The sequence below is a fragment of the Oryctolagus cuniculus genome, chromosome 16 (assembly GCF_051225735.1).
Source record: "Oryctolagus cuniculus isolate XC-2025 breed Fujian yellow rabbit chromosome 16, ASM5122573v1, whole genome shotgun sequence".
NCBI classification, from domain to species: Eukaryota; Metazoa; Chordata; class Mammalia; order Lagomorpha; family Leporidae; genus Oryctolagus; species Oryctolagus cuniculus.
This window is the reverse complement of record NC_142882.1, coordinates 17,821,210-17,845,735: the sequence shown is the minus strand read 5'-3', so window position 1 is coordinate 17,845,735 and position 24,526 is coordinate 17,821,210. Positions and strand designations below refer to the sequence as shown.

Sequence of the window (24,526 nt, the reverse complement as noted above, 5' to 3'; positions counted from 1 at the left end):
CTTCAGCCTGGCCCAGCCAGCCCCACTGTTATAACCATCTAGGGTGCAAATCAGTGGATGGAAGCTCTCTCTGTCTCTCCCTCTCCCTAACACTGACTTTCAAATAATTTTTAAGAAGGATTTTATTTATTTGAGAGGTAGAGTTAGAGAGGGAGAGACAGAGAGACAGGTCCTCCATCCACTGGTGCACTCCCCAAATGGCCACTACAGCCAGAGCTTGGCTGCTGCGAAGCCAGGAGCCAGAAGCTTGCTCCATGTCTCCCATGTGGGTGCAGGGACCAAAGGACCATCTCCCATTGCCTTTCCAAGTGCATTAGCAGGGAGCTGGATGGAAGTGGAACAGCCAGGACATGAACCAGTATCCACATGGGATGCCGGTGCTGCAGGTGGAGGCTGAGTTCACTACACCATAGTGCTGGCCCCAATGATTTTTTTTTTTGGGGTATAATGGGAACAAGTGGGCAGACATTTGGCACAGCAGTTAAGACATCAGCATCCCATATCAGAGTGCTAGGTTTGAGTCCTGGCTCCTCTGTGATCCAACTTCCTGCTAATACACTCTGGAAGGCAGCAGGTGGTAGCTCAGGTATTTGGACTCTGTCACCTACATGAGAGATCTGGATTGAGTTCCAGGCTCTCGGCTTCCACCTGACCCAGCCAGAGCTGTTACAGGCATTTGGGGTGTAAACTAACAGGTGGAAGATCTTTGTCTCTTTGCCTTTCAAACAAATAATATTTTACAAGAGAAGAATAATATTGTTTCAAACATGAAAAAGCCATTATAAAAAAGCAAAATTACAGGCAAATTCCAATAAACGTAGATGCAAATATTCTAAGGAAAGTAAGTCTACAAAAATACACTAATAAGAAATACAACAGAATCAAGCTGGTTTACCACAATAATGCAACAGAAGTTTACTATTAAAAAGTCAGTGTGTTTCACTAATAGCTCAAAGTAAGAAAATCTGACCATCTCAATGATAAGAGGAAAGATGATAAAATCCAACATTGTGTCACAATGTAAAAAGCAGTTTTTTTGCAACGGTCTGAAGTTCTTCCAGGCTGAATTTAATTCAGTCAACTGAATTTTGAAATGACAACTCATACAATGGGCAAATGATCTGAATGAATAAAGAAAATACAAAAAGGGCAACAGCATATGAGAAGATGCACCAGGGAAATGCAAATGAAACCCATAGTAACGGATCATTTTATACCCACCAGGATGGCCATAATTAAAAGATAACAAGTATTGTCGAAAGTACAGAAAAACTGGAAACCTTACTTTTAGTTGATGAGGAGGTTGAAAATCGTGCAGCCACTTAGGAAAACATCCTGGCATTTCACCAAAAGGTTAAACAAGTATCTTGTGAACCAGCCATTCCTCTCCTAGGTATAGACCAAACAGAAATGAAAAATACACATCCGCACAAAAAACTGTAAATAAAAATTAAGGGACCTCAAAAAGTTCATGGAAAATGGAAAGTATAAGTTTATTTTGGTGCAAAATAATTTTGAAATCTATGGATAGCTTTTTTTTTTTTGACAGAGTTAGACAGAGAGAGACAGAGAGAAAGGTCTTCCTTTTCCATTGGTTCACCCCGACAAATGGCCGCTATGGCTGGCACGCTGCGCCGATCCAAAGCCAGGAGCCAGGTGCTTCCTCCTGGTTTCCCATGCGGGTGCAGGACCCAAGCACTTGGGCCATCCTCCACTGCCTTCCTGGGCCACAGCAGAGAGCTGGACTGGAAGAGGAGCAACTGGGACAGAATCCGGCATCCTGACCAGGACTAGAACTGGGGTTACTGGCACCTCAGGCAGAGGATTAGCCAAGTGAGCCGCGGCGCCGGCCTGGATAGCTCTTTCATAGCATGAATTTTCCATGAGCACTCTGAAGACCCTTTATATACATTGATTTAAAAATTTGCATTAAAATAAGCTTATTTTTAAATTCTGTTGTCCTTGAGCTTTTTGAATATTTTATATTTGTAGCGGTACTCATAATTGCCAATAAATAACATATAGTATGACAATAAAAAAGAATAAAGTACTGATGTATGGAACAAAATTTGAATCAGTTAAGCTAAGCAAAAGACGCCAGCAAAGGACTACGTATTTATGAATCTAGCTACATGAAATAGCACAGGCACATCCAGACACCAGTCTCTTGGTGGCTGCTGAAGCACAGAATGGAGTGGAATGGGGGAGTGACTGCTAATGAGTAGAGATTTGTTTCTGGGGTGATGAAAATGTTCTAGAGTTAGAATGTGATGATGATCGCCCAACCCTGCATACACTAAAAACCATGAACTGATATTCTTGAAATGGATGAACAGGGGCTTGTGTTGTGGTATACCAAGTTAAACTGCCCCCTGCAATGCCAGCATCCCATATGGGCGCCAGTTCAAGTCCCAGCTGCTCCACTTCTGATCCAGCTCCCTGCTAATGCACCTGAGAAAGCAGCAGAAGATGGCCCAAGTGCTTGAGCTCCTGCACCCATGTAGGACACCTGGAAGAAGCTCCTGGCTTTGGCCTGGCCCAGTCCAGGCCATTGTGGTCATTTGTGGAGTGAAGCAGCAAATGGAAGATCTATTTTTTCCCCCTCTCTCTTTTTAATAAAGAGAAATATTTTAAACAATGGATGAATGTATCTTTATTATATGTCAATAAAATTATTATAAAAACAATCTGTGGCTGGCGCTGTGGCATAGCAGGTAAAGCTGCCACCTGCAGTGCCGGCATCCCATATGGGTGCTAGTTCAAGTCTCAGCTGCTCCACTTCTGATCCAGCTCTCTGCTATGGCCTTGGAAAGCAGTGGAGGATGGCCCAATTCCTTGGGCCCCTGCCCCCATGTGGGAGACCTGGAAGAAGCTCCTGGCTCCAGGCTTTGGATCAACTCAGTTCCAGCTGTTGTGGCCATCTGGGAAATGAACCAGCAGATGGAAGACCTCTCTCTCTCTATCTGTAACTCTGACTTTCAAATAAATAAATAAATCTTAAAAAAAAAACTGCGGATGAGCAAAGGGAAGCAAGGAATAGCAGGAAACATCCTTAGGCTCAAATTCTATCAAAAAATACACAGCAAAGATGTCAGAAAATGACAGTCTCACAGACCTCATTCTGAGACCCTGAGGAAGACCGGAACTGTTCATTCTAATGTTCTTAAGGTTGCAGGCAGTGCAGTGAATTTGCAGAACAGTGCAGACAGAGTAGGTAGGATTGTAAAGGAAGACTAGACCTGTTATAATTTATAAATAATGACTGCATATAAACATCCAGAAAAATCCGCAGGTAAGCTGAAAACTAAGAGGTCTGCAGCTTGTTAGATACAAAATATACACCCAGTGGCACAAGTCCCATGGAGCAGGGACATGTGCTACTATCTAGGAATGATTTTTTTTTTTTTTGACAGGCAGAGAGAGAGAGACAGAGAGAAAGGTCTTCCTTTGCCGTTGGTTCACCCACCAATGGCCGCCGCAGCTGGCGCACCGCGCTAATCTGAAGGCAGGAGCCAGGTGCTTCTCCTGGTCTCCTATGGGGTGCAGGGCCCAAGCACTTGGGCCATCCTCCACTGCACTCCCGGGCCACAGCAGAGAGCTGGCCTGGAAGAGGGGCAACCGGGACAGAATCCGGCGCCCCATCAGGACTAGAACCTGGGGTGCTGTTGCCCCAGGCAGAGGATTAGCCTATTGAGCCGCGAGCCGGCCAGGAATGAATGTTACAATGCGTTTATGCTTTGACTGAGCAACTTTACCTCTAAAAGTCGACCTTGAAGAAAACACGCATGAGCCCACTCAGTCGGGAAGAACTTGGGAGACAATCAGTCAACATAACAGGGGTCAGGGTGGGGGTGTGTGTGTGGGGGTCCCCGTGAATTGACACCGAGAATCCCGAGATGGACCATCAGTGGTGGAAGGTGGGGTGTAGGCAGAGGGCACGTTCTTGAAGAAAAACTCTGACTTGGGGAAGGATTTTTAAACACAGTAGAGGCTAGGAAAGAGGCCCTGCCATGCACCCTGACCTCACTGACCCACCGTCTCCTCTTGGGTACCCACTCCTGTATAGTTGCTCAGACCCCAGCAGTGTTGGGCAGAACAGCTGGGAAGAAAGGCGGGGACGGCCAGAAGCTGTAGGCATGGGGGCTGCGAACTTGGTCCTTAACCCTTTCCCTTCCCTACTGTACCCACCTAGCGGGGCACACCTGGACCCTGCCCCGCGGGACATCCACAGATACAAACACCCACCCCCAGCTGTGGGAGACAGCTCTGGAAGAGAAGGCGCAGTGGCACATGGGCGCTTCTGCTTCCGGCTGGGCCGGCTCCACCCTCAGCTCAGGGACCCCTGGTGCAGTGGTGCAGCCCGGTGTGGGTGGCAGGGAAGGGGCTGAAGGAGGAGGAAGGCAAGGCCTGAGGCGGGTCTGAGGACATGGGAGGCTGCCTGTGCTGAGTTAGGATTTTGATTCATTTAAGGAAACAGCAAGACAAGTAACTTGCTCTTGGTTGCTTAATGGGTCCCCAGGTCTGGAGGCCCAGTCTTGGATTCCAGGCCGTCACCCCAAGGGAGGCAGCTAGGGTCTCCAGACCAGACAAAGAGGGTGCAAGCCTCATTTCAGGAGGAAGACCTGCAGAACTCTGGACTCTCAAACAGCTCAGCTCCGGCCATTGCAGCCATCTGGGGAGTGAACCAGCGGATGGAAGACCTCTCTCTCTTTCTGCCTCTGCCTCTCTGTAACTCTGCCTTTCAAATAAATAAATACATCTTTAAAAAAACAAAAACAAAGTGAAACACCGTGTGCCAGATCCATCCAAGATGATGATGGATATTGCATGTCACATAAATTACAGAAGAGAATGGGAGCTCCCTCAGAAAGCTGTACAAAGGGCTGGTGCTGTGGTGTAGTGGGCAAAGCTGTCGCCTGAGATGCCAGCATCCCATATGGGCACCTGTTCGAGTCCTGGTTGCTCTACTTCCAAACCAGATTCCTGCTAATGTGTCTGGGAAAGCAGCAGAGGATGGCCCAGGTGCTTCGGCCCCTGCCCCCATGTGGGAGACCTAGAAGAAGCTCCTGGCTCCTGACCAGCTCAGCTCTGGCAGTTGTGGCCATTTTGGGAGTAAACCAGCAGATGGAAGATCTGTCTCTCCCTAACTCCAAGTTTCAAAAAAATAAATCTTAAAGAAAGTTGTACAAGCTCCCTGGAAAGCTTGTAGGGCACTTTATGCCAGTTACATGCAAAATCCCCGGGAGCTCTCGCCAGCCCGTAGGACAGCTAGGACTATTACAAAATTTCCACAGGGGCCGGCACTGTGGCTCAGCAGGTTAAAGCCCTGGCCTGCAGTGCCGGCATCCCATGTGGGCACTGGTTTGAGTCCTGGCTGCTCCACTTCTGGTCCAGCTCTCTGTTATGGCCTAAGAAAGCACTAGAAGATGGCCCAAATCTTTGGGCCCCTGCACCCGTTGGGAGACCCTGAAGAAGCTCCTGGTTTTGGATCAGCTCAGCTCTGGCTGTTGCAGCCATTTGAGGAGTGACCAAGTAGATAGAAGATTTTCTCTCTCTGGCTCTACCTCTCTAATTCTTTAAAATAAATAAAATAAATCTTTTTTTTTTTTTAAAGAAAGTTTCCACTGACATTTAGTCACAAAACCACCAACGTACTAACGATGTCATTTAACCAATGGGGAATGAGGCTTAGGAAATGCCCTGGACATTGAGCCCTGAAGCCAGGCCCGAGGAGCCATGTTGGGCTCCAGCATCTGAGCCTCCAAGGCTGGAGCTCTGCTGGGGAAACGGCATCTCTAAAGGCTCTGCCTCTCTGGAGCACGCTGGGCCCCTGCAATCTTCCCAGCCAGACATCTAGACTTGAAGCAACTAATAACGAAAAAGAGGAAAAAGGGTGGCTCTGTTCTGGTTAATTCTGCTAACCAACCACCCAGTTTCAGTGATCCAGAATGGCAATTCTCAAAAGCTGAGGGACCCAAGACACTTTCAGGGATCTGAGGTTAAAACTTTTTTTTTTTTTAAACCATATTCATGTTTATATTGATGGCACAGAAACAATGGTAAGAGAAAGCACTCGAGTCTTGGCAGAAATTAATACAGTGGCACCAAACTGCACAAATAGTCATTAAAGTCTTCACTGCCACACATCTCTAATGGAGAGGGCCTACGAGGCACCTCAAGATTCAAGACTTATGTGTACTCATAAGGTTCTATAAGACACCAAATTAAAGTTCCTTGAAGACTTAAGAAATGGCTCTAGGGTAAAAGGTATTCATAATAAAGTCTCCCAGTGAAGTAGGAATGAAAACTATTTTTTAAATTTAATGCAGGGGGCCAGTGCTGTGGTGCTGTGGGTTAACACCCTGGCCTGAAGCGCCGGCATCCCATATGGGTGCCAGTTCGACACCTGGCTGCTCCACTTCTGTTCCAGCTCTCTGCTATGGCCTGGGAAAGCAGTACAAGATGGCCCAAGTCCTTGGGCCCCTGCACCCACGTGGGAGACCTGGAAGAAGCTCCTGGCTTCGGATCAGCACAGCTATGGCCATTGCAGCTAATTGGGGAATGAACAATTGGATGGAAGACCTCTCTCTTTCTGCCTTTCCGCTCCCTGTGTAACTGACTTTCAAATAAATGAATCAATATTTAAAAAAAAAACTTAATGCGGTCATCTTCAAAAATTCTACAGGTAACACTATATGTGATACTTCAAAGACTGAATGCTTTCTGCCTAACGTTGGGAATGAGGCAAGGATGTCTGTTTTCACCACTCTACTGAAGGTCCTGGGCCAGTGTAATGAGAAAATATGAAGAAGTAAAAGGCATGGTTATCAGAAAGAAAGCAAAACTGCCTTCATATCCAGAGGATATGAAAAGAAACGTTGGAAATCCTCAAGTCAAGGGAGGTAGTATCAACATAAACATGGACAGACTTCGATGCATAAAGTGATTTTCAAGAATGGTGCAAAGGGAATTAAGTGGAGACGAAGCAGTCTTTTCAACAAATGGTACTTCAGTAGCTAGAAACCAATGTGTGTGCACCTTGGGGTGATGACACTGATACCCCCCCCCACCAAAACCCTTTTAAAAACCCCAAACCTTACCAAGCTTCATCCAAACCTGTGAAATAGACTTAACTGACAGTACATCATGTATTTGTACCCAAAGTACAGCATATTAATTATACATTAACATATCAAAACAAAATGCAAAAGGTAGTTTATAATCTGTTATACTACTATGCCACCTGTTAGATATGACAATAAACACTAATATATCTAACAGACATTTAGAATGTTAAAATGAAAACTCAAAATTAAGAAAAATTTTAAAATCAATATAAAAACACATAAAATATTTAGACATTACTCCAAAAAATTATGAAAAGCCAGTAAGCATTTGAAAATATGTTAAACATCACTAGGTATTGGGTAATACAAATTAAAGCCATAGGCTACTACTATACACTAACCAGAATGGCCAAAATAATAGACCAGGGGCAGGTGTTTGGCACACCAACTCTTAACGGAGTGCCCAAAAAGGTCTGGCTCCTTTATTTACTTATTTGAGAGGCGGAGTTACCAAGAGAGTGAGGTCTTCCATTCACTAGTTCACTCCCTAAATGGCCTCAATAGCTGGAGCTGGCCCGACCAAAGCCAAGAGCTTCTTCCAGGTCTCCCACCTGGGTTCAGGGACCCAAGCACTTGAGCCATCCTCCATGGCTTTCCCAGGCTATCAGCAGGGAGCTAGATTGAAAGTGGAGCAGCCGGACAACAAACCAGCACCCATATGGGATGCCAGTGCTGCAGGCAGAGGCTTAGCCCCAGCCCCTCTTCTGCTTCTGATCCAGGTTCCTGCTAATGTGCATCCTGGAAGGCAGATGATGGCTCAAGTACTTGGCTGCCTATCACATATGTGGGAAACATATGTTTCAAGCCCTTGGCTTCGGCCTGGCCCAGCCCTGGCTGTTATAGTCATTTGGGGAGATGATCAAGCAGATGGAAGATCTCTGCCTTTCAAATCAAATGAAAGTAAAATGAAAAATAAAAAGACTGACTAATTGCTGACAAGGGTGTTGAGGAGCTGCAACTCTGATATACCACTAATGGGAATGGCAAATATTTCAACCACTTGTGAAAGTTCAGCAATCTCTTTAAAAAAAGTTAAATGTATACCAACATAGTATCTGATCATTCCACTTTTATTTTTCTAAAGAAATGAAAGCATATGTTAAAAGAACAATTTTAAAGATTTATTTATTTATTTGAAAGGAAGAGTTACAGAAAAGCAGAGGCAGAGAGAGGTTGGTCTTCCATCCACTAGTTCACTCCCCAGGTGGCCTCAATGGCCGGAGCTATGCCGATCTGAAGCCAGGAGCTAGGAGCTTCCTCCAGGTCTCCCACATGGGTCCAGGGGCCCAAGGACCTGGGCCATCTTCTACTGCTTTCCCAGACCACAGCAGAAAGCTGGATTGGAAGTAGAGCAACCAGGACTTGAACCAGCGCCCATATGGGATGCTGGCATTGTAGGCGGTGGCTTTATCTGCTATGCTACAGTGCTGTCCCCTAAAAGAACAATTTTTAAATGGCTAGTCACAGTACTTTTAATTGCTAAAACTCAAAAGTGGAACTAACGTCAATGGGTAAAGAAAATTTGTGACATAAGTAGAAAGAATTCTACAACATGGATGGAAGGCAACATAATTATCCTGAGTGGAGGATGCCACACTCTGTGATTCCATTTATGCAAATCTCTACATAATGCAAAGTATTTTACAGAAAGCAGACGAATGGAGCAGGGGAGTTAGGACCAAATAAAGGAGACAGACTGGAATGACAAAATGGCAGGAGCAAAACTGGGTTGATGGACCTGTTACTTTGAGTGTGGTTACGGTTTTATGGATGTTGTGTGTATGTGTGTTTCAAAAAAATGATACACTTAAGGGGCTAGCACTGTGGCACAGCAGATTAAGCTGCTGCTTGCGACACTGACCTTCCTAAATTGGAGTGCTATTAGCTCAAGTCCTGGCTACTTTGCTTCTGATCCAGCTTCCTGCTAATGTGCCTGGGAAGGCAGTAGAGGAGGTCCACATATTTGAGCCCTGCCATCCATGTGGGAGACCTGCATAGAGTTCCTGGCTCCTGGCTTCCGCCTGGCCCAGCATGGCTGCTGGGCCTTTTAGGGAATGAACCAGCAGACGGAAGATCTCTCTCCACCTCATTTTCTGATGCCCTGCCTTTCAAATACATACATAATCTTTTTTTTTTTTTTTTTTTTTTTTTTTTTTTGACAGGCAGAGTGGACAGTGAGAGAGAGAGACAGAGAGAAAGGTCTTCCTTTTGCCGTTGGTTCACCCTCCAATGGCCGCCGCGGCCGGCGCGCTGCGGCCGGCGCACCGCGCTGATCCGATGGCAGGAGCCAGGAGCCAGGTGCTTTTCCTGGTCTCCCATGGGGTGCAGGGCCCAAGCACCTGGGCCATCCTCCACTGCACTCCCTGGCCACAGCAGAGGGCTGGCCTGGAAGAGGGGCAACCGGGACAGAATCCGGCGCCCCGACCGGGACTAGAACCCGGTGTGCCGGCGCCGCTAGGCGGAGGATTAGCCTAGTGAGCCGCGGCGCCGGCCGTCAAATACATACATAATCTTTTAAACATTTTTACACTTGAAGCCAGCGCTGTGGCACAGGGGGTAAGACCGCTGCCTGCAGCCCCAGCATCCCATATGGGCGCAGTTTCAAGTCCTGGCTGCTCTACTTTTGATCCAGCTCTCTGCTATGGCCTGGGAAAGCAGTAGAAGATTGCTCAAGTCATTGGGCCCTTGCACCCAAGTGAGAGACCTAGAAGAGGCTCCTAGCTTCGGATTGGCCCAGTTCCAGCCGTTGTGGCCATTTATGGAGTGAACCAGTGGATGGAAGACCTTTCTCTCTCTGCCTCTCTGTAATTCTGGAAATAAATAATAAATAAATAAATTGCAAGTAAATAATAAATAAATCTTTAAAAAATTTTATACTTAAAAATATGTAGAATTTATGACCATATCAAAATCTTATTAAAAAACTTCAATATTCAAACCAGACTTTAATAGCAAAACAAAACCCCACACTTTTCCAAAAATATAGGAATGGCACATAAGCATATGAAAATACACCTCTTATTAGTCTTCAAAGACAGACGTATTTAAATAAACATTTATTTGATTTTCTCTGCCAGTATCAATTTTCTTAAATGCAATAAGTAAAAAGTGTATCCTAACACTCTCCTAAATTCCTGACTATTTCATCAGCCTGTAGGGTGCACTGAGAACTCACACTGGGGAACAGCCTCAAACGTCAGCAGTGTGGAAAAGCCTTTCCTTGATCTACGTATCTTATTAGGCATTTAAGAACTCTGTAACAGTGTGGAGGAGTCATATGGCCTCTCTCCAGTATGTGTTCTTTATGTTGATTAAGATGTGAAGAATATCTGAAGGTTTTCCCACATTCCTTACATCCAAAAGGTATTTCTATACTGTGACTTGCTAAATGTTGAAAACTGAGGACCAGATAAAGAATTTCCCACACTGCTTGCAGTCATAGGATCTGACACCAGTGTGAGTCTGCATGTGACTTTTTTTTTTTTGACAGGCAGAGTTAGACAGTGAGAGAGAGAGAGACAGAGAGAAAGTTCTTCCTTTTGTTGGTTCACCTGGCTGGCGTGCTGTGCCGATCTGAAGCAAGGAACCAGGTGCTTCCTCCTGGTCTCCCATGCAGGTGCAGGGCCCAAGCACTTGGGCCATCCTCCACTGCCCTCCTGAGCCACAGCAGAGCTGGATTGGAAGAGGAGCAACCGGGACAGAACTGGTACACAACCTGGACTAGAACCTGGTGTGCCGGTGCTGCAGGCGGAGGATTAGCCTAGTACATGTGACTTTTAAACCAAGAAGAAGACTAAAGCTTCTTCACATTGCTTACACTGCTAGGGCTTCTCACCAGTGTGAGTTCTCATATGTACAGTAACATGTGAGGGGCTGGCAGCTGCTGTCCCACATTCCTTACACTCAGGTTTTTCTCCAGTGTGAGCTCTTCCGTGTTTTATCAGACCTGAAGAGTTAGCGAAGGCTTTCCCATATTTACTAAACTCAGACGGTTTTTCTCCACTATGAACTCGCATGCTAATGTTAAGTTTTGAAAAACAAGTAAACTTTTTGCCATGTTCCTTATAAACATAACGTTCCTAGTAGAAAGTCCTCTATGTTTAGTGAGATCTGGGAAATAAGTAAAAGTTTTCTCAAATTTCTTACACTCCACAGGTATCAGTCTACCATGAGTCCTTAAATGTTGAGTGAGGACTGTTAGGGAACCATTCATGGAGAAAGTAACTGTAGCGCAGTTTGAAAGAAAGTAACTGTGCAGTAGAAAGGTAACCACTCCAGCTCCTAAGATTTGAAAAGAGAGGACCTAACTAGATGGCCTAACCACAAACCACAAACTGTCATTGCCATGACTACGGGACCCTGGGAGGTCAGCGTGTAGGCGGGGCTAGCCTCTAGAAACTGTATATAAGAGGAACCTCAGACACTGTAAACCAGAGGTTGCTCAGCCTCTCTCCCTGGTCCATAGTGCCTTGTGCCTGCGGGGAGAAGCTCCTGGTCCGTAGTGCCTAGTGCCCGCAGGAGTTGGCTTGAGTGATTTCTCCTCCTAGTTGCCTAGAGTACCAATAAAGTGTGTTTAGCTTGATCTTCCTCAGTCTCCTCGACTCTTCCTTCGCAGCAACCTGGCCAGTTCCCGGAGGGGGAGATCCTGACAAGGGCCAAGTGAAGGCTTTACACACACTTTCCATTCATAGAGTTCTCTACTCTGAGTTTGCATTGGTATAAGGTGGCCTATAAAATGAGACAGGGCTTTCCCAGACCTTTTTAAAATTTATTTTTATTTTTATTTTTTTATTTTTTGACAGGCAGAGTGGACAGTGAGAGAGAGAGACAGAGAAAAAGGTCTTCCTTTGCCGTTGGTTCACCCTCCAATGGCCGCTGTGGCCGGTGCGCTGAGGCCAGCGCACCGCGCTGATCCGATGGCAGGAGCCAGGTACTTCTCCTGGTCTCCCATAGGGTGCAGGGCCCAAGTACTTGGGCCATTCTCCACTGCACTCCCTTGCCACAGCAGAGAGCTGGCCTGGAAGAGGGGCAACCGGGACAGAATCCGGCGCCCCGACTGGGATTAGAACCTGGTGTGCCGGGATTAGAACCTGGTGTGTCGGCACCGCAAAGCGGAGGATTAGCCTAGTGAGCTGCGGTGCTGGCCTCCCATACCTTTTAAAAGCATAAGTAGAATGAAGGGACTATTCAGTCACAAAGTTCTATTGTATTTTTAACTTTCAAAGAGGTTTAATAAAATTTAACCAATATTTGTCAAACACTGAATTATTTTTCAAAAACTTATTCTGAGCACTGGGAATGTTTGGTTGTGGGAACTCTGCAGATATTTAGAGTGTTTGCCAAATTCTTGATACTGAGTATCTGAAAGATAGTTTCTTTTTTGGGTGAACAAACTAGTCTCAAGCATCATTCACGGTTATTGTGCTGTTTTTCTATTTTATGGCATTTCCATAGATAACAAACAAGACATTTAAACATTATCAAACTTACCCTTTCCATTGCATTGTTTTCTCTTGCAATGTCCCCTGCAGAGGCTTTGATCATTTAGTATAATTCTCCCCATCTGAAATAAGATAAAAATTAAATTCTTTGAGAAATAAAAGACAGAAAGAAGGTGTTAGAAAGTCTAGTACCTGCTAACACTAACTGATAGAATAAATAAATGGGAGAGTGATCCAACATGGGAAGTGAGATACTCAGCAGACTCATAGAATGGCGGATGTCCTAAATAGCACTCTGGCCTCAGAATCAGCCCTAAAGGCACTCGGATCTGGCTGAAAAGCCCATGAGAGTATTTCAGGCATGGAAAGCCAAGACACTCTGGCAAAAAGATCTCTGTGAGTGAGATCCCAGTGGAAAGAACAGTCTTCAAAGAAGGAGGTACCTGTCTCTGAAGGGAGGAGAGAACCTGCACTTTGACTATGACCTTGTCTAAACAAGATAAGAGTCGGAGAACTCAAGGGGCTTCCATAGCCTTGGAAACTCATGACTGGTGCATAGGGAAATTACTGATGCCATAAACAGGAGTGTCAATTTGTAAAGTCAACAACAGGAGTCACTGTGCACTGACTCCTCATGTAGGATCTCTGTCCTTAATGTGCTGTACATTGAGGCTTAATGCTATAACGAGTACTCAAACAGTATATTTCACTTTGTGTTTCTATGGGGGTGCAAACGGTTGAAATCTTTACTTAATGTATACTAAACTGATCTTCTGTAAAAAAAAAAAAGAAAAAGAAAAAAAAATTATCAATTCCCAACTTGACTCTCACTGGGATTAAACATGACAATAGGTCTGATCTGATTTCATCATCATTTAAAAAAAAAGCATCTATTATTTTTCACTTTATGTTTCTGTGTGGGAGCAAACTGTTGAAATCCTTACTTAATGTATACTAAGCTGATCTTCTGTATATTAAGATAATCGAAAATGAATCTTGATGTGAATGGAAGGGGAGAGGGAGTGGGAAAGGGGAGGGTTGTGGGTGGGAGGGACGGTATGGGGGGGAAGCCATTGTAATCCATAAGTCGTACTTTGGAAATTTATATTCATTAAATAAAAGATAAAAAAAAAGAAAGAAAGAAGGTGTTAGAAACACAAGGTCAATAGGCATACACTTTCAGGGCCAGCACTGTGGTACAGCACATAAAGCCGCTGCCTGCAGTGCCCACATCCCATATGGGTACTGGTTCGAGTCCCGGCTCCTCCACTTCTGATCCAGCTCCCTGTTATGGCCTGGAAAAGCAGTGCAAGATGGCCCAAATGCTTGGGCCCCTGTACCAGTGTGGGAGACCCAGAAGTTGTTCCTGGGTCCTGGCTTTGGATTGGTAGAGCTCCAGCTGGGGAGTGAACCAGCGGATGGAAGACCTCTCTCTTTCTCTTCTGCCTCTCTGTAACTCTGCCTTTCAAATAAATAAATAAAAATATTTTTAAAAAAATGTATATATTTTCAAACACTAACTTGAAATAGGTTTTTTTTTTAAAGATTTTGAAAGTCAAGAGTTACAGAAAGAGAGGGAGACACAGAGACAGAGAACCTTGCATCTGTTCATTCACTCTCCAGATGGCTGAAGTGGCCAGTGCTGGGCCAGTCTGCAGCCAAGAGCCAGGAGCTTCATCCAGGTCTCCCACAGTGGATGGCAGGGGCCCAAACACTTGAGCCATCTTCTGCTACTTTTCCTAGGCCATTAGCGGGGAGCTGGATTGGAAGTGGAGCAGCTGGAACATCTACCAGTACTTATATGGGATGCCGACGTTGCAAGTGGCAGCTTTATCAGCTATACCACAATGTCAGCTCCGTTTTTTTTTTTTTTAATAAAAAAAAGCCAAGTTTGGTTGTTTTAAGAGTGTAGCAATATTAAGGTCTTGTGGTCAAATTCATAAGTGATTTAGTAAAACATGATTCTGTAAGTGTTATGTTAAGGTAGCTAGGTAGGTATTAGCCTATGTATGTAAGAGGGGCTAAAGAAAAAAGGAAGAAAAGATTTTTAAAGAAAATGAAATTTTGTGCAGTGTAAGGAGGAAACAAACCCTGAAGGCAGGCAGCAATTATACTTACAGCAATTGCTCTTGTTCTATAAACTTAGTATAGCAGGGCAGGCTATTAAGCCCAGTAATAACACTGTGCTGATAAGGTCTGGGAGGATTCTGGGAACTCCACATTCAGAAATCCCCCACCCACAATTTCCCAGAAGAACCGCTTGTGCATAAACCTCCAGTCTAACTGGGCTCTCGGCTCTACCCTGAGATGCCTGCCTGGCCTGTCAGGTGTATTTCAGCGCTGGGCTCTAGTCCTTTCCTGAGATGTCTGCCTGGTCTATGTGGTGTACTTTTCTTTATTGTTTTCCTTCATCAAACTTTGCTCCCTCGCTTACCACTACTCTGTGTCTCACGACTGAATTCTCTCTTGCATGAAGACAAGAAACCCTGAGAAGCATCCTCTGAGAATGGCCACAACATTCTCAGAAACTACATCTCCAAAAGCTTCCTACTTGACATTTCTGAATGGACTACATATTTGTCATAGTGTTTCATAAAAAAATCACATCTGCCTTTTCCTCACTTTGGAGCACTTTCTCCAGTGCCCTGAGCTCTTCTTTTTTATTCTACCTGAAAAGTCAGACCAAGTCTGCATGGCTGGTGCCCTAATTTCAGGGAAAGGATAATGATGTAAGAGGAATGTGTGAGAGATAACAAACACTTCCATAAATGAGGGACCAAGATTCTGCTTGTAGGCACTCTGAACATCCTCAGATATAACTTGAGAATAAAAGGTTCAGACTAAAACCAAATGCAAAATGCAAACACTGTATCTTTTACTGGGCAAGAGGATTGGCCATATTTCCCCCCAAAATGCAGGCTTAGCCTTGTACACATACTTATGAAGCCCTAACTCTTTTATTCATAGAAAAAACAGTGATTACAAGGGACAGATCTATATTTTCACAAGGAAGTCATCTAAAAGTCTATAAGAGGGAGACAAAATTTGGCCTGCTTTCCATTGCATTGCCTTTATTTACTTAAAATTAATTTTTTAATAAATGCTTATTTACTTACTTTTCATCTACCCGAAAGACAGAGAGAAGAGAAAGAGACAGACAGAGACAGGGACAGAGATCTTCCATGGTTTATTCTCCCAATGCTTACAAAAGCAAGGTCTGGGGTAGGTTGAAGCCTGCAAGTCCATCCAGGTCTCCCACATGAGTGAAAGGAGCCCAAGCCATCATCTGCTGCCTCCCAGGATAGATCAGCAGGAAGCTAGATTACAAGTAGAGTACCTGGGACTCAAATTGACACTCTGAGATGCAAGTGTTCAAAGTGGTAGCTTAACCTGCAATGCCACATGCCCATTCCATTGCTCTGTCTTTAACAAGTCCAGAGTCTAGTACAGTAAGAAATATTTGTTTGATGGCAGATGTCCTAAACAGCTCTGGCCTCAGAATCAGCCCTTAAGGCATTCAGATCTGGCTGAAGAGCCCATGAGAGTATTTTAGGCATGGAAAGCCAAGACACTCTGGCAAACAAACAAACAAACAAAACCTAAATGAAAGATCTCTGCGAGTGAAATCCCAGTAGAAAGAATGGGCCATCAAAGAAGGAGGTACCTTTCTCTGAAGGGAGGAGAGAACTTCCACTTTGACCATGACCTTGTCTAAATAAGATAGATGTCCGTGAACTCAAAAGGCTTCCATAGCCTTGGCGACTCGTGACTAGAGCCTAGGGAGATTACTGATGCCATAAACAAGAGTGTCAATTTGTTAAGTCAACAACAGGAGTCACTGTGTACTTACTCCTCATGTAGGATCTCTGTCCTTAATGTGCTGTTCAATGTGAATTAATGCTATAACTAGTACTCAAACAGTATTTTACACTTTATGTTCTGTGTGGGTGCAAACTGATGAAATCTTTACTTAATATATACTAAATTGATCTTCTGTATATAAAGATAATTGAAATTGAATCTTGATGTGAATGGAATGGGAGAGGGAGCAGGAGATGGGAGGGTTGTGGGTGGGAGGGAAGTTATTGGGGGGAAAAAGCCATTGTAATCCATAAATTGTACTTTGGAAATTTATATTTACTAAATAAAAGTTAAAAAAAAAATATTTGTTCGAGAGAAAACTAACTGAAGGAACAGTACCCAGCCTTACCTACTGCAACCAGATTCTTACAGTTCATCTCTGTATGTTTCTTCAGGTTTGATTCAGCAAAGTCCAGTCCTCCTGGATAAAGTCCATGGCCACACCCTCAAAGGTTATCGAGTCCTGAACCATCACAAACACACTAGCATTAGGCAAGCACCTTCTCCATCATGTTCACTGGAGAATGAGGGACTCACAGCCTCCACAGTTCTCACTACTCTTCTCCTTTCTTTCTGTACATGTTCACTAGCAATTTCATCTAATCACATGGCTTTAAAGGCACTTTTTCCACCTAACTGCATGCATCTCATCACAGATTCTGATTTCTTCTGGCCTTATTTTTCCTCTATGGACACAACTAACACAGTTCTGAGCACATTACAGACACTGAATAAATGCTTCAATGAGAGCACAAACGCGCTGAGAAGCACATGTTTCTTCTCTCCCTTTGTTTATCACAGCAAAATGAAAGCATACAGTTGGCACAGATGAGGGTCACACTGAATTAGTAAATACTGGAATAATGGGCTCATTTTCCTATGTGATCTGTTCACCACACAGGGGACACTGTGACCTGAGGAAATTTTTACCAGAGATTCAGTTCCTCAGAGGCTTTCTTTGCTTAAAGAAGCTCTGTTCCATTAGAAAAACTAACACACAACTACTAGGGAGCAAGAAGCATATGACCACATAGGAAAATCAACTTCCTATCTACCTGGGAATAATTTGTCAACCACCTAATCACTGTTCTTTCCTCTTCCGATTTTGCCACATGAGGACAGAAAGGTCCTGAGAAGAAGAAAGAAAACCAGAGGGCTCAGGCTGCCTAGTTCCTCTACTCATAAGACTCGGAACCACGCCATACTAAGATTAATTTATTTTATACATATACATATATATATATATATATATATATATATACACACACATATATTAATTCAACAGGCCTGGGTTGCCCAAACCTTGTACTTTCCTGACAAAGATCTGTCTCCAGGACTGACCCTTGGCTCATGTGGGAGATGACCTCTGAGTCTATGAAATATCTTGCCTGATAAATGTGTTTTTGCATTCCTGAGGCTTTGGGCCACCCTGTACTAGTACATCAGAAGACCTTTCTCTCTGTCTCTCTCACTGTCTCTAACTCTACCTGTCAAATAAATAAGATCTTTAAAAAAAAGGCATGGCCTCTGGCCTCTCTAAAAAAAAAATAGCCTGGTACTGGCATAAAAATAGACATATGGACCAATGGAACACAACTGAAAATCCAGAAATTAATTCATTTATCTACAACCAAGCAATCTTTGACAAATGATCTAAAATCACTCCCTGGAGAAAGGACAATCTCTTCAACACATGGTATAGGGAAAGTTGGGTCTCTGCACGTAGAAGTATGAAACAATACCCTTACCATATTACACCCTATACGAAATCAACTCACAACAGATAAATGATCTAAATCTACCATATGATACAAATTACTAGAGGAAACACTGCAAGACACTGGCCTAAGCAAAGACTTCTCAGATAAGAGCCCAGAAGCATAGTCAATAAATACAAAAACAGAAAAATGGGATTACATCAAACTAAGGAGCTTTTGTAAGCAAAGGAAACACTAAATAGAGTGAAGACACACTGACAGAATGGGAGAAAATATTTGCAAACTATGCATCTGATAAAGGATTCACATCCAGCATATATAAGGAGCTGAAGAAACTTAACAACAAAACAAACAACTCAGCTAAGAAATGGATAAAAGATATGAACAGGCATTTTTCAAAGGATGAAATACAAATGGCCAACGGTCACATGAAGAGATCCTCAGGAGCACTAGCCATCAGGGAAATGCAAATAAATATCCAATGAGGTTTTACTTCACCTTACTTAGAATGGTTATCATTCAAAAAATCCAAAGATGACAAACGCTGGTGAGACTGTGGAGAAAAAGATACTCTGATCCACTGTTTATGGGAATGTAAACTAGCACAACTATTACAGAATACAGTATGGATTCCCCAGAAATCTGAAAATAGATCAAGCATATGACCTAGCCAGCCCACTTCTGGGAATATACCCAAAGCAAATAAAAATCAGCGAATGAAAGAATTATTTGTATTCCCATGATTATAGCAGCTCAACTGAAAATAGCTAAGATACTCAATCAACCCAGATGTCCATCAACTGATGACTAAAGAAAATTTGGTATACATACATGATGGAATACTATTCAGGCATAAAAACAAATGAAATACTGTCTTTGGCAACAAAATGGATACCAGTGGAAAACATTAAGTTTAATGAAATAAGACACTCAAAAAGACAAATATCATGTGTTTTCTGATTTGTGGTAGCTAATATATATAGCACAAAAAACTCTTAACATATATGAGCAAAATTAACATCTTGTGATTTGATTCTTGGTTATGACCTTATATTTCTGTGGAACGGTGGTCTCTCTACTTTTAACTTACAGAACTTTTTCTTGAGAGGGGAAGGGGGAAGGAGAAGGAGAGGGAAGGGGGAAGGGGAGGAGTAGAGGGGTAGAATGGAAGGGTAGAGGGAGGGGGAGAAGGAGAGGGAGGCGATGAGAGAGATCCTCCATCTGCTGGTTCACTCCCCAAATGGGTGTAACAGCCTGGGCTAGGCAAGGCCAAAGCCAGAAACCTGGAACTGCATCCATCTTCCTTGTGAGTACAGGGGCCCAAACATTTGAGTCATCTTCTGCTGCTTTCCCAGGCACATTATCAGGGAGCTGGGCTGGAAGTGCAGCACCTGAGACTCCAACCAGAGCCATATGGGATGCTAACATTGCAGGTGTGGACTTAACCTGCTGTACTACAAAGCCAGCCCCAATTTCTAAGACTATAGGTTAGTACAGAAGGAAAGTCAGTAAGAGAGTACAATGAACATGAACACTACATCAAATGGCCCTAACAAACACATACAGAACATTCCACCCAACAGCAGCACAATATACATTCTTCAGGATAGCTCATGTTAGCACACAAAACAAGCCTTAACAAACTTAAGATGACTGAATCTCATCAAGTTATTTATTCTAACCATAATAGCATTAACTAGAAATCAGTAAAAGGAGGAAAACAGGAAAGTTCACAAATACGTAGAAATTAAACCATTTGTTCCTAAACAATCATTGGCTCAAAAGAAATCAAAAGGGAAATAAAAAATATCAAGATAAATGAAAATGAAAACAAAACTACCAAAATTCATGGGATACAGCAAAAACAGTTCAAAGGGGGGCATGTATAACAAAAAACGCTTACATCAAAAAAGAACACCCAAATAAGCAACCCAATTTTACATTTCCAGCAACTAGAAAAAGAACTAAGTCCTAATTCAGATGAAGGAATACTGAAAATCAGAGCTGTGTCACAAGCATACAGCCTAGCAGTTAAGACACCCACACTGTACACTGGAGTGCTTGGGTTCAATTTCAGGCTTTGGCTCCTGGAAAACAGCAATGACAGCTCAAATAAATGAGTTCTTGCCCCCTATGTGGGAGATTTGGAGCTCCTGGTTCCTGCTCCAGTCCCAGCCCAGCTCCAGCCCAGTCCCAGCCAAAATGCATATTTGGGGACTGAACCAGCAAATGGGTGCTGTTTTCTTTGTCTCTCAAATGAACAAATTCTAAAAAGATTAGAATAGAAATAAATTAAATGAAACCCAGAAATACAATAGAAAAGATCAAGAAAACTAGGAGACAATTTTTAGAAAATTTAAAAATTAAAAAAAGGTAAAATTGAGAAAACTTGAGCTAAGAAAAAAAAGGCAGATTCTGCATTATCAGAACATATCCCTATCCAAAATTTATTAATTATAAAGAGTGAAATAGTCACTTCACAGAGGGGAAAAGTGGAGGACAACTCTTGAAATATGAAAAACAAAGTAGGTAAGACCTCTTCAAGCTACACACAACACAGTATATATTATTCTTTTTTTTAACTTTTATTTAATAAATGTAGATTTCCAAAGTACAGCTTATGGACTACATTGGCTTCCCCCCACCCCCCGATGACTTCCCTCCCACCCGCAAACCTCCCCTTTCCAGCTCTCTCTCCCCTTCCATTCATATCACGATTCATTTTCAATTTTCTATATATACAGAAGATCAGTTTAGTATACATTAAGTAAAGATTTCAACAGTTTGCACCCACATAGAAACACAAAGTGAAAAATACTGTTTGAGTACTCGTTATAGCACTAAATCTCAATGTGCAGCACATTAAGGACAGAGATCCTACATGAGGAGTCAGTGCACAGTGACTCCTGTTGTTGACTTTACAAATTGACACTCCTGTTTATGGCATCAGTAATCTCCCTATGCTCCAGTCATGAGTTTCCAAGGCTATGGAAGCCTTTTGAGTTCTCCAACTCTTATCTTGTTTAGACAAGGTCATAGTCAAAGTGAAGTTCTCAAGGCCTTATCCACTGCAACCTTATCTAACAACCAGAGAGTTTAAGAAAGTAAAATGCAGTTCAACTGAGAAAGCAGAAATCTGTTGAGTCATTTATGAAGCTAGAATCACAAACTGTGAAAAACAGCTGTACAGTTTATTGCCAAACAGTTACCTCTCCCAAAGACACACAGTAGTTTTTTTTTTTTTTTTTTACAGGCAGAATTAGATAGTGAGAGAGAGACAGAGAGAAAGATCTTCCTTCCATTGGTTCACCCCCTAAATGGCCGCTATGGTCGGCGCGCTGCGCCGATCCAAAGCCAGGAGCCAGGTGCTTCCTCCTGGTCTCCCATGTGGGTGCAGGGCCCAAGCACTTGGGCCATCCTCCACTGCCTTCCGGGGCCACAGCAGAGCACTGGTCTGGAAGAGGAGCAACCGAGACAGAGCCGGCGCCCCAACCAGGACTAGGACTAGGGGTGCCGGCGCCGCAGGAGGAGGATTAGCCTAGTGAGCCGCAGCGCCAGCCAATAAATCTTTTACATATATTTATATATATTCTAGGGGCTGGCACTGAGGCATAACGGTTAAAGCCTCTGCCTGCAGTGCCGGCATCTCATATGGGCTATGGTTCGAGTCCTGACTGCTCCACTTCCCATCCAGCTCTCTGCTGTGGCCTTGGAAAGCAGTGGAAAATGGCCCAAGTGCTTGGGCCCCTGCACCCTCATGGGAGACCCAGGGGATGCTCCTGGCTCCTGGCTTTGGATTGGACAGCTCCAGCCGTTGCGGCCATCTTAAGAGTGAACTAGCAGATGGAAGACCTCTTTCTCTCTCTGCCTCTCTTTCTCTGTGTACCTGTGTCCTTCTCTGTGACTTTTACATAAATAAATAAATCTTCATATATTCTAGATGTCCACCAAAATGCCCCCACACAATTATACCACCACAGCACTAGACCCATGTATCACAAAGACCTTGGCATTCAAAAGGAACCAGTCATTTTGGACAACTCACAAGAAAGTACAAAGGTGACTGGGAACTTATTCTGCCCTCAAAATAATATGGCTGTGTCAAAGGGACACAGGAACCAAATTAAAAGGACTACCTTTGGCCAAATTTGGAACACATTAAACATCAAAACAAATGGCAGCACAGTGAATGAAAAAAAAATTCCAAATTGGGCCGGCGCCGCGGCTCACTAGGCTAATCCTCCACCTTGCAGCGCCCGCACACCGGGTTCTAGTCCCGGTTGGGGCACTGGATTCTGTCCCAGTTGCCTCTCTTCCAGGCCAGCTCTCTGCTGTGGCCAGGGAGTGCAGTGGAGGATGGCCCAAGTCTTGGGCCCTGCACCCCATGGGAGACCAGGAGAAGCACCTGGCTCCTGCCATCGGATCAGCGCCGGCTGTGGTCATTGGAGGGTGAACCAACGGCAAAGGCAGACCTTTCTCTCTGTCTCTCTCTCTCTCACTGTCCACTCTGCCTGTCAAAAAAAAAAAATTAAAAAAATTCCAAATTGTAATACTCCTCAAAGAAAAAATGCATATGTGACAGCATGGGGGCGGGGGGAGGGAAACTTCTCTTCTCGAAGACTGACAGCTAAAGACCAGAGAGGAAATAATAGAACAAGGGAAAGAACACATTTGTAACTTCCCAATGTGAAAACTGATTCAGACAAAGATCCAAGTGATGCCAAAACCACTGGATGAAAGGTTGCTGGGGACAGATTACTGCTCTGTTGTCAAAGTATAACTCACAGATTACAAAACCAACATGCGACTGCACAGAAAGAAGCACCTTGACAGATATCTGGCATCACCAACGAGAGATAATTAGCATTTTTATAACTCCTGATGAGAAAAAATACGAAGTACTCAACATCACCTAGGAAAGTTACGTCTCTACACCTGCACATTCTAACACACAAGCCACAGGCTGTGTGTGGCCACTGAGAACACCCAATAAGACTATCACAACTAAGGAACTGAATTCTTCATTTTATATACGTTTAAGTTTAAAGATAAAAAATTCAGTTATTGAAATCTTTAAGCATGTTGAGAACAACCAGGGTTTGTAAATCTTTTTCAACAGTAAATATTTCACTGGTAATTGTATACTGATAAATGCTACATTGTGTTAAATGATATAGTACTGACAATGAAAAAAATTCTACGTGTACATTTTCAACTATTGAATTTGGCTCGTAAATTTTTAAGATTACATTTGTGCCTTGTGTTATATTTGAACCATCTGCTCTAAACCCAGTGGCACTTCATACAGGCTACAGATAAAAATTAAAATCATGGGAAAGCATTGTCACATGAAAATGCCAACATTCTCCAAAATAATGCTTCTGGACCCCTCAAGAGTCACGATTCCATTTTTAAAAAACTTCAAGCAAATGTTCCAGGAAAAATGGATAAACAAGATTTAAAAACGAAGTGCAATGTGCAAATCTGGTTTGGACCCTAGTTCCAACAAACAAACAAACAAACAAACAAACAAAACAAAAAAAAAACCAAACCCGGCCAACTATAACAGATCATTTTGAACAACTGGAAACATCTGATTTTCTTGGGGGCAGATAATGAAACGTTGTTGTTTGCTGTTCGGGAGAACCGCACTCGTTCTGAGGAGGTAAAATGGTTAAGATCAAGGTGAAGTTAACGTCTATCAGGAAGCACTGAGCGGTCCATCACCGACAAGCGACGCAGGTATGAACACTCAGTGGATCCAGGCTAAGGGTGAACAGACGCCACCAACTTCCTTCCCCGGAGATCCTGGAGAGGTCACCTGTGGGGAACGCAGCTGGGACATCTGCCTTCTGACACATCCAGGCGTGCTCCCCCCGGGTGCCCACGTCCCCCAGCTCTGCGGCACGGTCAGGGCTCTGAGGAGAGGGACGACGAGGGCAAGGCTGAGCCGTGCTGCGCTGCCCTCACGCGTGCACCTCACGGAGCCCACGTGCTTCTAGGCCTTTCCACTTCCAGAAGCGACGCCCACCGGGCCGAGAACCGGGAGTGCGCCAGGGCGGGACCACCGCGACCCGGATGGCCAGAAACAGGGGCGCGAAGGCTGCCTGAGAGACCCCGGACACGGACCCAGAGCACGGGGAGGCCGCGCGGACCCGGGCCGTCCCGGCGAGGCCGCGGCAGACCGAGCTGGCCGGCGCTCCTGCAGGTGGTGCCAGCGCCCCGCGCCGGACCGTCAGATCGGGACCCTCCCGCTCCCGTGCGGCCACACCGGGCCAGTGACCGGCGTTTACCTCAGACACCCGGCGCGAGCCTGCACGGAACACGGCCCGCCGGGCAGAGCGTGCGCACGCGCCAGAGACGCAGCCGGGTACTTCCC

The 24,526-nt window shown here is 44.2% G+C and overlaps 1 long non-coding RNA gene across 1 annotated transcript; it reads right to left on the bottom strand.

Moving 5' to 3' along the window:
• Positions 1 to 998: 998 nt before the first annotated feature.
• Positions 999 to 24,526, bottom strand: LOC138845721 (uncharacterized). Its single transcript, XR_016223355.1, has 4 exons — positions 24,441 to 24,526; positions 12,618 to 12,690; positions 1,286 to 1,389; positions 999 to 1,121 (listed from the first exon to the last, which is right to left on the bottom strand). It is a non-coding gene; the product is annotated as an uncharacterized LOC138845721 (long non-coding RNA).